This window comes from Urocitellus parryii, chromosome 11, assembly GCF_045843805.1.
Source record: "Urocitellus parryii isolate mUroPar1 chromosome 11, mUroPar1.hap1, whole genome shotgun sequence".
NCBI lineage: Eukaryota > Metazoa > Chordata > Mammalia > Rodentia > Sciuridae > Urocitellus > Urocitellus parryii.
The window spans coordinates 46,888,647-46,906,801 of record NC_135541.1 but is presented as its reverse complement, the minus strand read 5'-3'; the positions used below and the strand labels follow the sequence as shown (position 1 = coordinate 46,906,801).

Below are 18,155 nucleotides of genomic sequence, written 5' to 3'. Positions count from 1 at the left end.
AATAAGGCCAAGGTCTTTTTTGATTTTCAGTGTGGTAGTACAATGCTACTATCATAGGCAAAACAGCAGTACAACTCTGGATCATAGCAGATCAACAATACCTATTAGTAATCAATTGCTCATTTGTAAGAGAAAACAACAATCTGAAAAAAATGTATGAGGAACATGGGCCAATAAATTTATATATAGTCATTAAGAGTATTTTTAAGCAAATCTAATCCAAATGTATCAAAAGAGATTTTAAGCTTCCATGTAACTTGTTTAGGTTTCAGATGAGAGGTCTCCTGAAGTTTCTTTGAGATACTCAAGAGAACTCAAGCTGATATTAGGATTTTTTAAAACTTGGGGTAAAATGTGTAATTAAAGAAATTCCATGAGCACATAACTTAGGAGAGGTGCTCTTCAAAATCAAGATCCATTTGATCTTGAACTCCATTGTCTGTTGGTCACATCTCATAATAGATATGAATTATTAAAATCACATTGGTTGAATAAACAAGGAAGCTAGAATTTCACGAAGTACGTCAGCTTCAACAGCAGAAGTTAAAAGTTTTGTTGTGTTACCCAGCACCTCAAAGAAGGAGATAACTGAATTTCACAGTCCTTTAGGGCTGTAGCTCATGGGTAGAATACTTGCCCACCATGGATGAAGCCCTGGCTTCCACCCCCCAGCACCACAAAAAGGGGAAAAACATGGAGTCCTTTAGTCTAGCCTCTAGCCCAGTGCAAAATTACACCAACATGAACTGTGCCTCAAAGGACACAGTTGCTTCACCAACAAAGTTGCTCTTCCTTGGACCTGCTCCAATTTGTCTAGACGAGAAGACTGCTGTCTTAAAAGCCACAGATGGGGAGAAAAAAGAAGAGATTAACACAGCAGCAGCTGCCCGTGTGTGTGTGTGCTGGCAAAGCAGCATCACCATAATCTCACTCCTCTTCATGTGCTAGCTAGCCATGAAAAGGCAGTTTCTTTATGAAACACTTTTATAGAAGGCCAGAAAATAAATACTTTAGGCTTTGTTGGGCCATAAGGTCTGTTGCAACTATTCAACTCTGCCATTATAGTGGGAAGGCAGCCACAGAGAATATATAAAGAGTTGAGTGTGGCTGGCTTCCAATAAAACTTCATTTTCAAAAGTAGGTGGTGTGTCAGACTTGTTGCACCACCCCGGGTCTAGACCAGGGCAGGCCGAGGGAATTCTCCAAGATGATGAATAGGCACAGTCTTTGCACTGCCCAGTATAGTGTAGCCCACATGTGGCTACTAAGCATTGGAAATGTGACTAGTGTTAAGTCAGACACCAAATTTCCTGTTTTATTTAATCTTTAAGATGAATAGTCACTGAAGAACAGTTGCCGTATTGGACAAGGGAAGTCTAGAAGGGTCTTTTGACTGTTTACCTCCTCATCCTTCAGGGCTATGTTCACACACCAGTTCCTTAGGAAGACCTATTCTGACAGTGGGTGACTTCCCAAGCTTGTATAGAGTACTTCCATATTCTCTCAAAAGACAACTTTAAATTTATGGTTCTGTGTATTTTTTTTTTTTAAACCCAGGGGCACTTACCACTGAGTTACTTCCCAACCCTCTTATGTATTTTGTTTTGAGACAGGGTATTACTAAATTGTTGAGGGAAGCCTCAAACTTGCCATCTTCCTACCTCAGCCTTTCGAGTTGCTGGGATTACAGGTTGCATGGGCCACTGTGCCTGGCTTGTTTGTGTACTTTTTATAGATAGATTTTATAGATCAGGTGCTATAAATAGAAAGGTTTCCCAGGAAGGCAGACACTATATCTTGTTGGTTTTGCTCATCATTTTGTACATAATACTTAGCACTGTTCTTGTCAAAAGTAGGTGCTCATATTAGCTGGTCTTTCATGAATATCCATGGAGCCTGGCCCTGGTTTTTGGACTCTTCTCAGGATCCAGAAATCTTAGCAAGGCAGGCATGTGACTCATTTGAATGGTTATAAATGACTGAAATTCTAGCTACTCCACAGTCACCTGGGAAGCATGCTGGAATGTGGATTCCTAGATCTATCCTTGGAGAGTTTGATTTTAGTGAGGCTGGGGTACGGTACAGGAATTTGACTTTTGACAGCCTCTGAGAAAAAAAGAAACACTCTTCCAAATCAAGATGAAGAGTCCTTTGCTTCTGCCATGAAAATTCTTTTAGAAATAAAGCAAATTTCTCAGTTTTCCAGTATGCCTTAAAGAGACTAGGGACAGAGGATCTTCCAGTTTGATTTGGGCTCAAAGAGGACAGAGTAGTTTTTAGGTATGTCTGCATCTCACAATCTCACCACTGAACTTTGCTATACAAATTATGAACCCCTTTCATGGTAGAGAAAAATGGCACTAAGGGTCACATAGCAAGTCAGGGACCTAAGACAGACTTGAATCCACAACCCAACTCCTTTCCAGGGATGAGTCACACACCACTCTGTCTCATTTAAGTGATGCATAAGGGAGAACTTGCAGAAAGGGGCAACTCAGGATGGGTACTGAAAAATCATCCCAGGAAAAGGGTAGGCTTGCATAAGAGCCTTGTCTGCCTGGATGGAGCGTCCATGGCCAGGACCTCTGCGATCACCCTGGAGGCTTAGATTCCTTGGGCTTTTGTGAAATGATAACTGGTTCAGGGGAACCAAGGAGACGAGGGGAACTATTACTATGGATCACTTTACTTCCTTCACTGCGAAGATCATCTTTAAAAACATTAAAGAGAACATTTTACAACAATAAAAATGGAAGTGACTCATTAACAAAAGTCCGTGCTTAGTAAACATTTGTCAGTCATAAAAGAGTTTCATGATGTAGTACTTGTCATCAATAATCTACCCAGGGCTAGGGCTGTAGCTCAGTGGCAAAGCGCTTGCCTAGCATGCGTGAGGTAATGGGTTTGATCCTCAGCACCACATAAAAAAAATTAACAAAATAAAGGCATTCTGTCCATCTACAACTACAAAAATAAAATAAAATAAAAATAACCTAAGAGCCTTCTCTTCCACTAACTCCCAGCCTACACTTGTTATCACACTGGTCCCTCAACAGGTACTTCCTGTTGGATCCACCTCAGACTCTCCAGTCCACTGCACCTGTTCTTCAAGGCTCAGCTCAACTCATCTTCCTCTCTCAAATTCCTCCCATCAGTCCAGCTGATAATAAGTCCTTCCTCCTTCAAGCTGACGAGTCTGTTTTTTAAACATATGACTTTTTTTCCCTTAATTTTTATGTTCCTTTGGAATCGGGCTTATCATAGTATCATAGTCGTATCCATTGGACACAGATTGTTTTTAGATTCTGCTTTTATCAACAAAATACAAATGAATTACTTTAGTCTATTTCGGTTGCTGTAACAGATCACCATAAACCAGGTGACTTATAAACAACCCACATTTATTTCTGGAAGATAAGAAGTCCATGATTGTGGCTTTAGCAGATTCAGTATTCGGTGAAAGCCCACTTTTTGGCTCAGAGATGACACCTTCTCACGGTTTCTTCAGTGAAAGGGGCCAGGCAGTTCCCAGGGGCCTCTTTTGTACAGACACTAATCCTACCCATGGGCTCCGCCTTTATGATCTAATCACTCCCCAAAGGCCCCTAATATTTCTCCTCAGATGATCACATTGGTGGTTAGGTTTCAACATACAAATTTTAGTAGGGGAAGGCCCGTGAATATGCAAACATTGAAAAGATTTGTTGTAAACAACAAGCAAATTATCTCAATTATTTTGCTTGACTCACCTACCAAATAAAGGTGCATTAAGTGGGGATGAGATGCCAAAAGATTTTGCTATGGAATCCCTGTGAACTGATACCCCTCTCTGCTCCAGGGAGCTCTTGAAAACTCTTGAATTCTCTCTAGAACCTTTCATGTACTTGAGTGGTCTTAGTTTCCCCCAATGGGACTGTAAGTTACTTGAGAATTCATTTTTCTCTCTTAGGTCTAACACATTGCTGGGAATGTGGGGTATGCCATAAATTTTTATTGGCTGATTGAATAATGAGAAAGGGCAGAGAGCTAAGTCACCAGAAGGCTCTGGGCATTTTGTTCAGTAATATTCATTGAACAGCTACTTAATCTCACAATAGATTGGATGACTTTGAGTTCTCTCACGCGTACTGCACCTCAGCCACGGAACACACACCCATCCACCAGCCAAGTTCACATGAAAAACCTGGAAACAAGCCCTACTCTGCTGCTTTTCTCACTAACTGCACCACTGACCTGCCAGTCTGGTAAGGAAGTAAGTGTCAGTAGGGGCTTAAGAGATACAGAAGGAAAAGTGTGTCCAGACATAGGAGGAAAAGGTGGGCCACCTAGGCTAGGAGGAGAATTCTTCCAAGCAAATGTAAAAGGGGATCATCTCTCTGCCCTTCACTCTCGCTCGCTAATGCTGCTGCTCTGTCTGGATTCCAGACCCTACTTGACTCCAGCACAGGAGTGAAACACGCTTAGCCATCCTCGTTAGCTACCTCTGGGCCCTGGAGGAACAGTTGCCTCAGCCAAAAACAGGAATGTGTTTTATGCACGTGCGCCTTTGAGGAAAGTGATTTATAAAAAGCAGTATGCTGTTCACCCTGATTTGGAGACTGTGGGAAATATCAAGTTCACGCTTGAGATACTTTATAAAGCAGGTCAATTACTCTTTGGAGTAAATGAAAAGATTTCACATTGAGAAGTATATTAGTTGCCAGTCACATTTATATAATTCCAGGTTTATGAAAAGGTCAAGAACTAGTAAAAATCATAGATTATCATGTACAATGAGGTGGCAATTCACTTTAAGAGGTTTTGTATACTTCATTCTTTATATGCATGCTTTAAAAAAAAAAAGTAATGGCAATAGAAAAATCCTATCTAAATCTCCTTTAGACCTTGGCTCTAAAAACTGGAGATATTGGATTAAAACTGCTTCCTATACTTTTCATAAGAAAAAAACCAGTTCCTGAAATTCAGTTTCAAGAGAAATAACTCCATCTCTTACCCCCTTAAGAAAAAAAGAAAAAGAAAAAAAAAAAACTTCCTTCTGGATTTACTTTCATGAACAACTGATCGAAACTGCATCCCGAGGGAGAAAACAGAACTGTGACTCCCACTTTGATCTCTTCTCCATGGAGAAATTCACTCCCTGCCTGCCTTGCAAGATGTTCATTTGATTGACGTTTGCTCTGATGTGCAAACTGCTTTGAACTTCAGACATTTAATTCCCATCAGGCTGCAGTCATTTTTATTCTCCTTCAACAGGATTTACAAGCAGGAGATCAGCAAATGTAGAAGATAAAATAAATTTGCAGAAGCTTTGAATCTTACATCAAAACAGTGTTCAAGTGAGTTCCAATTGGATTTCATTCAGCCTCGATTCACAGTGTAAATCAACTTTGCAGTGGAGTCCCAGTTTAGAAAGAAAAAGATATGAAAGACACACACACACACACACACACACACACACACACACACACCAGTTGGGGTTTACTTCCTGAATCTTATTTGGTCTTTGTTTAAATTTCCTAGGGAAGGTGATTTGCCGGGCAAATCACTTTGAATCCTGGATTTTTCCTTAACATTTCCAGGGAAGCCTGCCCAATTTATCATATAGCGCACAAAAACCACACCCCTGTGTGGATTTGCAAGAGTGGTGGTGAAATGCGGTATTGTTCGTGGATACGTTTTTAAGGCAATGATTTAAAAAGCAAATCCCTGTGGATTTCTCTGAAGAGCAAGGCTTAAAGCGAGTGAGTCCATATACAAAGCTAACATAATGATGGCTACTGGGGCAGGGGATATTTTTTACTTGTTTGCTTGTTTCTAATCACTGCTAAAATGCTGAGACAAGTGCAAAAGGTTAAAAAAATATCCTTTCTACTGAAAGCAAAACCTGCTATCAGTTCAGGAGTAACTGTAAAACAAACCCCACGAGGCTCTCAATGGAGTTGGTGGCTGCTGCTGTTTTAAGAACATCACACATTTTTCTGGGAAGCAAAGGAGACCAAAAGCCCTCACTGGTAGCTGCCGGGGCCTCTAAAGGAAGGTGTGGACACTAGAAACAGCCTGGCCCTAGTGACAGCCTCACAGTGTCTGGCTTGCTGTGACTTGGAGACACAGCTCTTCACCTCCATTCAATCAGATTCCCGCCTGCTCATTCTTTCTGGGAAGAGGTTGCTCTCCAAATATTTGAGCAACACCAGTTGAAAAGAATTAAACAAGAACCCCCTTATCTTCCACTTAACCACCCATGAGAATAAAGTTAAACAAAGAAAGAACTAAGATAAAAATCAAACATCTGCACTGGCAAATATTTAAACTCTGTTTGAATGGTGGAGGAAAAGGGTAAGAGTAGGATCTCTTCAAAAAGGAACCATCACATTTATAAAGTCAATGATATTCGACTCCCCCCACCCCACGAATTTACTTATTCAAACACCTAAATTAATGGGCAAAGTGAAAAGCTGTCAAATAACGTGTAATCATGTTCCGAGAAATGGTTTTTCCTTCCATCTCTGCAGAGATGGGAGTGATAAGTCACATTCTTTTTGTTCTTATCAGTAAGGAGGATTAAACTTTCAGGGTTCAGCAATTCAGCCAGTCTGGAAACAAGGGCTGACTTCAAATGCCCTTGGAAGGTAAGGCTTTCAGAGTAAAAAGTACCTCTCTCTCTAGCAAGGTCTCAGTATCACAGGGACAACCATATTTCTTTTTAACCATTTCCCCATCACAGCAGATCACCAAGGAGGCCCTGACTTTGTGATCTCAGGTCTTCCTTCCATACACCAACAGGTAGTATTATCTGTTTTTCACAAAAGCTTGGGAGATTGCACAGGGTGGTATCTAGGGGGAACTGGAAGTGGGTCCACAACCATGTCAAACATTTATCCCTGTCTTCCTCATCAGCAGGTTGGAATGTAGACACAAGAATAAGAAATAAGGGCACCTTTGCAAAGAAAAAACAGGCAGGGAGTAGTGGCCTGGTGGGATCCACAAGCTCTCTTTATGCTGCTACCTAGCGCCTCTGACCACTAGTCACCTCCACTCTGGTAATGCCTCAACTCACTTTACAGATATTTATCTGGATGCTTTTCTTGCTTGGAGGACACAAAGGGAGAGAGCTCTTTGCTTCTGCCTCCTCATCTCAGGCCTAGCCCACGGTCAGACCAGGGAAGAGTTCAGTCACTATCTGCTGAATGAATAAAAGTAGAAAACCTAGAGGGCTGAGACTTTAACTCAACATTAAAAAGTTAATAAAATAATGAGTATTAAGATAGAAATGCAAATCACCATACCAGATAAAGCAAGTCCCAAGAAAGAAGCAGAATGGTTTTTAAATCTAGGTCTTCTTTGAAAACACTTTGCTATTTCAGCCCAATAAAACACACAAAAAGCTTAGGGGGAGGTTTTTGGTTTTCAGCTATGATGGGATCTATTTCTTAGTTGACTAGCTAGTTTGCTTTAAAAATCAGATTTTTAAAAGAAAGAAAATTCCTAACCAACTCTGCCTAAAATCCATAAAAGGCAGCTGGTGAAATTCAATGCTGGAAGCCATGAGGCAGGTCTCCCAGGCCTCTGCCAGTGAAGGTCACTCAGAGAAATCCAGAAAGCAAATTCTCAGCAGAGTCAAAGGCAGGTGCTTTCTACCGCACTGTGAGGTGCTCACCCAGAGTATCACAGACACACACAGACACAGACAGACAAACAGACAGACAGACAGACACACACACACACACACACACACAGAAATCACACAAACTGCTGTGGGAACATGGCTTTAGACTGGGAAACAAACTAGCCAGACTACAAGGGTTTTCTACTCAGTCAATTTAGAATCATGAATGCTCATTCAGTAGCCTCAACAGAAATTCCAAGAAGGAACACATAGTTCAGCATTTCAATGGCAGAAGAACCACTCCAATTTTACCTTTGGTCAAAGTATTTTATCATTAATAGAGAACCACATTTCGCATCAGGAAACGAAACTCACTCCCCTGAGCTCTACCACAATCTCTGTGATCCTCTTTCTGTATGTGTAAGATGGAAAGGGCCCCACCTTGGGCAGAAATAGTTCCTATCCAACTAGGTTGTTCAGAAATCACACAGAGGATGTAATGTAAATGAATTAATATTTACAGAAATAAAAAAATAAGAAAGTATTTACTGAGGTATAAACATGTTACTCATTTTATATAAATTACACAATGTAACTGAGTAGGTTTTCAGAAAGACAAAGTGCTCTGCTTCATTGAATTTTGAGCTCAACCAAGTCCTTCTGGCACTCCTATCCATAAAGGATGTATTGGTAACATTTACTTTGCCTGCAGGTAACAGCAACTGTTAAAGAAACTGGAAATGGAGTGCGAGATGGTAAGGGAGGGAGACCAACATGAAAAAGTAAGATCTGTCATACTGTCACACTGTACTTTGCAACTAAAACACAAAACACAACTCAGTTGTCCAGAACCAAGCTTGTCAGATTATTTGACCTGTGACACAGAACAAAAGAACAAGAGTCATAAGCATAAAAGTTCCGTGCTAAGCCACAATGTTTTATTTCACATAAGAACAGTAATAATAATAAATAAAACATGTGGAGTTAGGTATTTTACTTCATCCATGTGCACTATCTTTAAAATGGAGTAGAAAAAGAAAAAAAAAGGTGTTGCCTATATTTGGTTCAGCTATTACATCTAGAAACATTTTATAAAAAAACTCCACTATTCATTCATACAAAACATTAAGGTAGACATTCCTGGGGGTAGATATAACAGTTACCCTCATCTGATCATCACACATTGAATACATGTAATAGAACATGAAAGTGTACCCTATAAACACATAAAATTACTATGTGTCAATTAAAATAAGAATGCATTAAAAATAAGTCTACACATTTCTCTCCTGAGCTGCCATGCACATAACATAGTTATGGGGCAAAAATATTTTGGTGATGAAAATAAAATGATGCTGTATGTTAATCTCAACTGTTTGCCAAACATCTCCGAAGGGTGATTTTCATGCAACTCAAAATCCAAATCAGCATGTTCATACTAAGTCCTTTTTCCTCTTAAAAATCTTTTGCTCTTCTTTTTGCCCTTTAGTAGCAGACCCTCATCCTCTAAGATGCTCAATTTAACCTGTTAAGTTCCATCGTCCCAGATGTGGGACACCACTCAAACTGAACACCCCCGTACCGCCAAAAGAAAAAAGAAAAAAAAAATCTTCCTCCTCACACAAACCTCCAGTAAAACCTAGTTGCCAGATTCTACATATTCTGCACTCCCTGTTTTTACACTCGGTTTCACAGTGCCACTTGCTTTCCTGCAGTTGTCCCTCCAAGCTTCAGTACTTGGTGATTACCAAATTGGCCCAACTTGATGGAGAGGCAACTTGCCTCTCCGTCTTGGTTACTCCTCACTTGCCCACTAATTAATTTGCCCAAATGACAGACCTGTCCACAGCCTTTTCTTGCTTAAAAATCTACTGTTTACAGAGAGAAACCTGTTTAAGGCACCTAGGATTTTGAGCCCACTGCAGTATATCCCTTGTCCACTGCTCCAGCTGGGCCTGCCATCTCACCATACTCAATTGCTTTATGGACACGTGCTGCTGTTTTCTGGTCTGAAGCATTCTTCTAGATCTGTCTGTGGAAGCTCCACTCTTCAAGTTGTAATTGCCTACCACTTCTCCATCAAAATGATCAGAGGCCTCTGATCATATTCTCTTTCTCTTCTGAAACGGTCTTTCATGGCTGTTCACGCACTTGCCACAGTCTGCCACAGCCTGCTCTACTTGTGTCCTAGGCGCGCCTGAAGGTATAACGGATTATATTTCTTATTTTCAATTTTCAATGTAAGTTTTATATCAGAGCTTATAACGTTGGATAATGCTCAGATGAAATCAGAGACCATTATTAAAGGCCATAAAAACACAAAACTGCTTGATTTCTGCCTAGAGGTAAAGTACCTTGATAAATCTGACAGCACCATCAGTGCTGTTAGGCAAAAACTAAGGAAAAAACTCACATATGCTACTGTGCACTAACTTCTTTGTCATGTATTTATACAAGACCCATTTAAGCAAGGTATTTGATGCCAACTTGAATCTGATAGGGTCCCTGAATTCAAATGACTAAGAGGAAAGAGCACACAAAATGCAAATAAATAACCCCCTGCTTGTGGTACCGCCATGCATATAGTTCCCCAGGCCTCTTCCAAACCTTAGACAGTGTGTACCAACTTCCAAGTTTAGGTCTGTTCTTGCTCTCTGCCTACATAAATGAAATCGGACAGGTCTTCCAGTTGTTACATAGTTAACAAGTAAAATTCATTTAATTTTGTCTCATTCATTTACTCCCATTCTGAAAATTCTTAAATTAATTGCCTCATTCAGTGACTAATATTTATTATCTACCATGTGTCAGACTGTAAAGATATGATGAAGGATACACACTTTCCTTTACTTCATGTATGAAGCCTGAAACCTACTGAACAATATTCAGATTCTTCAGTCTAGCATTTAAGATCCTCTATGATCTGATATTAATCCAACTTCTTCTCCCCGCCCCCCTACCCATGGTAGTGGGGATCAAAACCAGGAGTGCTCTACCAGTGAGCTACATCCCCTGCCCTTTATATTTCTTATTTCAAGACAAGGTCTCGTTAAGTGGCTCAGACTGGCCTTGAACTTGCAATCCTCCTGCCTCACTCTCTTGAGTAGCTGGGATTACAGATTATAGGCAGTTCAACTCCTTAGCTGCCTCTTCTATCATTTGCTCCAAACAGGTCCATCTCAGCGCTCCTGGCCATTTCCATCCATGGGATTTTCTTCACGTTGGCCCCTTGCTCCAGGAAATCTCTTCCTCCATATCTCCAAATGTTCTGATCTTTCCCCTACTTCAACAAGCAGCAGAAGTACTTCTTTCATAAACCATTCCACAAAGCTTTACTTAAAAAATAATGAATGAATGATCAATTGATTTAAGTTCTGTAGGTTCTGCTGCATAGTATCTCTCTTTTTGTCTAGGTAACTTTCAAAAAGGAAAGAAAACAAGTGCCCTCGTGGAATTCAGAATTTACTAATTTGAACAGTAGGAAAAGTTGCCTCTAATGGCAAATGGCTCCAGTTAAAAAACAACCCTCCTAAGATGTTTAGAGGAAATTAAATAAATCTTGAGAGTTGGAAGGGTTTCTAGAGTGTAATTCAAACTGCACATTTTAGAGTTAAAAAAACTGAGGACCAAAGAAGTTAAATGAACTTCTTAAGTTGACACAGCAAAGTAGCACAATGTAGAGGTTCATCTAGTCTTAGCACTAAATTACTACTGCATAATCTGTATCACAACTGAACTTAAAGTGAATAGAAAACTTTCTGTACTATTTAAGATATTTCATTTCCAGCATGGTAGAGTCTGAGATGATTAAAAATAATAATAATAATAAGGGTTGGGGTTGTAGCATAGTGGTAGAGAACTTGCCTAGCATGCAACTGAGTTTGATCACCAGCACCACAGAAAAGCCAATACATACGAACATTAAATAAATAAATTTAAAAGAGTTTTTTCTCCTTCAAAATGAAAGCTCATTTTTGAGTTTAGTTTAAAAACAAAAACCCTGACTTGAAGTTAAGTCCCTGAAGAATGGAAATTATGTCATTTAAATCTACTATAAATTCCTAAAGAGCCTAGCATAAGAATCTGAATATTATGAGTCAGCATGTTAATCGTCAAAATTAAAAAAAAAAAACACAACTCTTTAATAACTTATTTTGGGCTTGTATGGTATCAATGATGCTTTTAAAGAACCAGGTATACTAATATAGAAATTTATTTAAATCATGTTACAAGATATATAACCAATTTACATGGGAAAAAAATTTCTTAAATACTGAGACTCCTTTCTAGGGATTCATTAACATGAGCATTGACCTTTAAAAGGGAGCAATAAAGAAGAACACAGCAGAACTTTCTAGGAGTAACAGCTGGCAGCCTCTTGTCAATCTGAAGATTAATAAAACTTTAATTTCCACAGTAGGTTTTACAGTTCAATTTTCTATCCTGTCTCTAAGGATATTATGATTAATTTGATGTATCACTTGCTATCCAGATATGTGGTTATGTGGTTAAACACTATTCTAGATATTTCTGTGATGGATTTTCTTTTTCTTTTCTGGCTGAAATTAACATTTAAATTGTGAATTTTGAGAAAATCAGATTACTTTCCAAAATGTGGATGGGCCTTATCCAATCAAGTTGAAGGCCTTAGTAGAAAATTAAAAAAAAAAAAAAATACAAAACAATGATCTCCGTAAGCAACAAGAAATTCTCCCAACAGATTGTCTTGGGGCTTGAACTACAGCTCTTCTGTGGGTTTCCAGACTACCAGTGCTGCAGATATGGGACTTGTGCCTACACAATCACATAAGTCAATTCCTTAAAACAAATAACTATGTCTCTCTCTGTACATGAATGCACACTCAAATATCCCTGTTGGTTTTGTTTCTTTGGAGAATCCAGATTGACACAAAGGATTCTGACAGTGGTTATTCAAGAAAAATATAACCAGGAGCCTGTGATTCTTACCTCAGAACCTATGCTACTTGCCCTGTTTGAAGCACAATGCTCTCAAGAGATTGAGTGACAAGACTTGACTCCTCAAATCAGAAAGTTCTAGTGAGTACCAGCCGAGAATGCTCTAAATTTGGGTTCCTTAAAAATGAAATTAGTTCTTTTTGCCTTCCCTGGAGACTGGATAATTCTTTGTGGATGCCCAACTCAAAAGCTCCCTATAAAATAGCAGGAATCCAATTGTCAATGGTTCCAAGAGTTTCTTCAGTTTTTGGAATCAGTGAAGCTTTTAATGTCTCCCTGATGGGCATAGAGAATTATCATTCAGCTGAAGTCTCCTAGCTCCAGGTGGCTGGCTTCAGATCCTTGGAAAGAAGGTGCTTACTGATTCTAGCTCCACCAGAATATCACTTTGCCCATCAAACCAGGCCTAGATGCCCTAATGCCAATTCCTGCCAAGACTGGCTGTTAACAAGCCTTAAGTGAATGAGGACAACATCACTGAACTCTATTGGACACATAAAAAAAAAAAAAAAGAATAAAAATCTTAAATTCATTTTCCCAGGATATCCTATTTTATTCTCTCCTTATTAAAGGCATCAAAAGTTTTAAAAATGTCAACAGGCAGTAACATCTATAGGAGAAATTCGGAACAGAAGAGAGAAAGGGCTTAAAAAATGTGGAAGATAAAATTATTGATTGGTTTATATAAAAGCCCAGAATCAGCAGGGTCTGCTGACTGAACAAAGGTTGCAGAAGCACACAATAAGCCTCATCTCTGTGCAAACCAGGTTTCAGGGATGGATAACTTTAGTTTTCTGCAAAAGGGTTAGAGTTTTCAAAGCCTGAAAGAAGGAGATGGAAGTTCAAGCTGGCATTGCAGGGAATTCACATGGACAAGACATTTTTCTAAGTCAAATCTATTAACATCATACAACTCTTAAAATCAAGAGTTGCAAACTTACATATTGCCATAGGCCAAGCAGGTGATAAAAACTGGGGAAATGGGTTGAGTGTCATACCTCAGACCATGGACTGGTGGGAACTGTAGTGAATGGGAGAGCACACACCTTCTAAGCGGAGGGGCATTTCTTGAGAGTGGACTGTTGTCAAGTGGGAATGTGAATTTTTCAAGAGATCACAGATATTTGACTTTTAAAAATATATAATCTCCCCAAGTTTAAATGCTGGCAATGGATTTAAAAACCTAAAAAAAATCTGAAAAACTTTCAAACACCTGTGAGGGCCAAACAAAATATACCTACATGCCAGATAGAGTCCCTGGGCATAATTCTGTGTTTGTGTATTCCTTGCAAGAGACGTCCCCCCACCCCCACCCCCGCTGCCGCCATCAACTAACCCAACCCAAAGAGAGCTGTTAATTAAGTTACATGAATAAATGAACCCACTCTCAAAGCTATGTGAAGTCATAGCATTGAAAATGAGTTGTCTTTGAGCCTTAACCTATTTGTTTTTCCATATTAGAGAATGCTAATTCTGCAGATCATTCCTTTAATAAACATTGACAGAGTACCTAATCACTATGCAAGGCACTGTGCAAAATCATTAACTTCCAAGGCTCCTGAGCAAGAATTTTTTAAGAGTTGACTAGTCTGAGCAGGAAAGTATCAAACCGATCTGAAAAATCAATTTTCTGCCACTTTGCAGGTTCTCTCTGTTGTCATCATAATATAACCTTCAGGGTATATCGGGCAGAATCCTTTATAATAAACTCTTTAAAACCCCTCAGGTCTTCAGAGCTGGACATTCTATTTTTTTTCAATATGCACTATTAAGTCAAAGTGAAGAAAATCAAATATAGATTATAACTCAGTAGAAATGAAAAGCTTGGCCTAGAACAAAAAGTGAAAAATGAGCCATTGGTTTAAATGATTTATAAAAACATTGTTTTAGTTCTAATTCATCCTCGGTACATTTGGAGAAGAAGCCAGGTCAGTAGGTCACAGGCTCTTAAAATGTTAGTAACAAGCTGCTATTGTAGCTTTGGGCCAGGGTTGAGTTTTAGAAAAAAAATGTTTATAGGGCCCAGATGACTTAAGGATGGACAAGATCCAGAACTAAGAGTGGAGATCCTTTATCTGAGGTCCAATTGCTTACATTTATTACAAGAGCAGTATTAATACATGTGCCTATGGCCAGATACAGGCGATGGGCATTAAAAAGTTTGAAGAGTTTGCTTTCAGAATTATAATATCTCACAGCTCAGAAGGAATTCTGTAATAATATTGAGCTCATTTTTTCACAAAATCATTTTCATATCTACCACTTTCACAATATTGGTCACATTCAAGTGGGTATTTTCACTCAGAATAATTCAGTTTTTTTATTTATCTGTAAAAGAAAAATTTGGGTGATTGCCAAAAAAAAAGAGGAAATTAGAATGAGCACATAATAATCCAATAATAAAGCTGCTCTCAATACAACCTTAAAACACCTCCCCTACACCCACCCTGTGAGATAAGTACTATTGTTTTCATAACTTTGGGGAAAACAAAGTTCAGAATTTGTGACTTCCAAAGTCAACCTCTGAGTCAAAGAACTATGACATAAAACAAAACAAAAAAACAAAACCCACTATATTTCATCATGCCTTTAGGCTGTTTGGTGAGACTGAGAGTTCTTTCTTTCTACACTTAACTCCACTGTGAACTCCCTGAAATTTAAAATGTAGACATTTACAGCAGGACTGAAATATAGGAAACAATGAACTGAAGACGTGTTCAGCAGGATACTTCAACAGACAGAATGAGCCATAAAAGTGTTTATGAGGGACTGGGGCAGTGGCAGCTAGATGAGGTTTCCTACCCTTATTATCCCACCAATTTACTGCTCTTTTGATTTTTGCATCTTCATTTAAAAGCTGAAGAGCTCCTGGAATTCTTTAGAGAGTGCCTGTGTTCAGCAATCATTGGAAAAACATCACCTCTCAGGACTCACTTCAAAAATTCCTACACATATTTTCCTGGAAAGGGAGCTCTATGCCATGCCAAGTAGCCTTGGTCGAAGAGAAAGAGAAGGGCAGTTCCCACTTGTCACTTCCTGCTGCAAACAGCTGTTGTCAGTTATCTCTTTCACCTGTCACCAGAGGATCCCTGTTTTGCTCATTTGTACATCTTCTGATCATGCAGCTTTACCCTTGGGACTGCCTTGGTTTTATAAAACTCTCCCTAAACAGCAGTTCCTGGCTCTGTCAGCTATTCTTAGCAAGAGGAGAAGGCGGTATCCAATATTCAGTGGGAAAACTCAAACCAATCTGCTGGCTCAGTCCACATCTTTCAAGTAGTGCCACAAAGATCTCTTGGAGTAACCTGAACTAAATGAGAAGTTCCTGGGGGCAGAAACTACATTTTACGTTTCATTATAGTAACCAAAAGGTAGATTGGCTTTGCCAAATAAGTTGGTCTTTATTTCAGACTTGAACTCTTATCTTAACCTAGTCAAAATAAAAGTCACTGTTTTTACTTGAAAACATGTTAATATAAGTAGTCCTGAATTTGCAGTGTGTGCACATGTGTTTGTGTATTGACCATTTTCACAAGTCAGCTTAAACAGCATGGCTACATCTTTCCATCTTACATATATGAAAGTGATACCAACCTCCTATTATTAGAAATTTAGAGAATTTACAAATTTCTATATTCTAAATGGTACTACATTAACTTTCTTTATCATTATGAACATGTCTGATTATTTTTGTGTGACATTCCTCCAAATGGCCAGATCAAATACAATGCATAGTTTGAAATTCACAGAATCACTTTTGATACAACCTGCCTGGTACAGTTCTCTGCTTTGAGGAACCACTCTGCTGTATCACAATTTGCCCTATTAGGATTTGCCACCCTTCAATAACTCACACATTTCTTGAGACTGGGCATCTTCTTGCTCATCCTTATATTTAAAACAATTCAGATTCCAAAAAAATAGTTATTAACCTCAATAGTACCAAGAGTAAAACTGGAAGAGGTGTAATTCCTGCCCAAAACAGCAGAGGAGGCAGACTCACCACCAGCAAGGTATGATACATTAAGTTCTATGCTATATAGAGTTGTATGCACATTACTGTGAGAACAAACACAAGGGAGCTAGTAATTCTTCCAGAGGCAAAGAAAATAAGGAGGGGCCGGGGGAGAGTTAAAAGGGCAATTGTAGAGTTATTTCTTAAAACTTCAACAGAATTTCACTAGGTAGGCAAGTAATAGGGTAGATTTTCCCAGTAGCAAGTTGTCAATTCAAGATCCATAGATTGATTGATTGATCGATTGATTGGTCTATCTATCTTATCAAGAGCACTAGTTCTACCTGGGAATATATGGAAATATTCTTAATCTTCTAAGACAGGGATTTTCAATCTTAACGCTACTGATCTTTAGGGCTAGACAATTCTTTGTTTTGGGAGGGCTGTCCTGTACGTTTTAGGATACATAACAGTATCCCTGGCTGCTACTACTAAATGCCAGTAGCAACTATCCCTGCCTACCTCCAGTTGTGACAACTGAAAATATGTTCAGACATTGCCACCCGGGGGTTGGAGGTCTATTTCTAACTCAAGTGATTTTTTCTTACTATATTTTCTTCCTTTCCTAAGTATGATTTTTTCCTTGGGGGCTCAAACCCTGTCAATTGGACCCTCATTTCTAGATAAGAGATAAACTTGTCCAACACATTAAGTTACTGGTCCCCAATTATAGAAGGTGTAGGTTCCTATGATAAAACTTAATAAAAAATGAAAACAAAAACCTGAGTTTGTTTATTGAAAAAATAAACTACAATATGAAAATTATACTTCATATGAAACATTATAACATAAAAGTGTTTTGGCTAGTGTTTATTTGAGACATCAGAGTTTACAAAGTATTTTCATACTAGATTTCACTGAATGCTCACAGCACCCTGTGAAATAAAGGATTAATTTATGTTAATTAATTAATGTTCTCATTCCAGAAAAAAAGACTCCAAATATCCCAGGCCTTGTGGGGATTATGTGCTGGAGGTAGATGTCCTACCCAGACAGTATCATTCCAAATTGTGTAAGCTTTACATTTAGTTTAGAGAACAACTAGAATGAGCTTCTTGAGGCCACAGCCAGGGCAAGTCAGAGAAAGATTCATCTTAACACTACACAAATGGAGAAATAAAATGAGTTGACCATGCTCTGCTACATATAAAACCCACCTAAAATCCAAAAGTAAAAACTTGCTGTGGAAGCAAAACAACATTTAACCACCCAAAACCGATGTCGTGTATCCATCCCTTGTCTAATCTCAAAAGCATTAATTATGTAAGAGGAGAATATATACTTATTAACATTTATGCTCATATTTTAAAGTATGTTAATATTTTTACCTATTATAAATAGCTCTAGTAAATTGGTATAATCAAGACTGTCAACACCGATAAACTAATCACAAAAATAAACATTAAAGAAGTAGATTAAGGACACATGGCTAAAGAGAGGACAAATCAAACTTAAAATTAAAACTTAAGTTCTGTGTTTTTCTACACAAATGATACTTCCCAATGACATTTCCAGCATCCTAAGACCCTAAACTCCTCCAGAAAGAAACACTGCTAG

General features: G+C 38.7%; 1 protein-coding gene across 1 annotated transcript in view; it reads right to left on the bottom strand.

The window, feature by feature from the left end:
• Cachd1 (cache domain containing 1) overlaps window positions 1-18,155 on the bottom strand; it is a 200,531-nt gene that overhangs the window by 76,919 nt on the left and 105,457 nt on the right. The gene's annotated exons all lie outside the window — the stretch shown is intronic.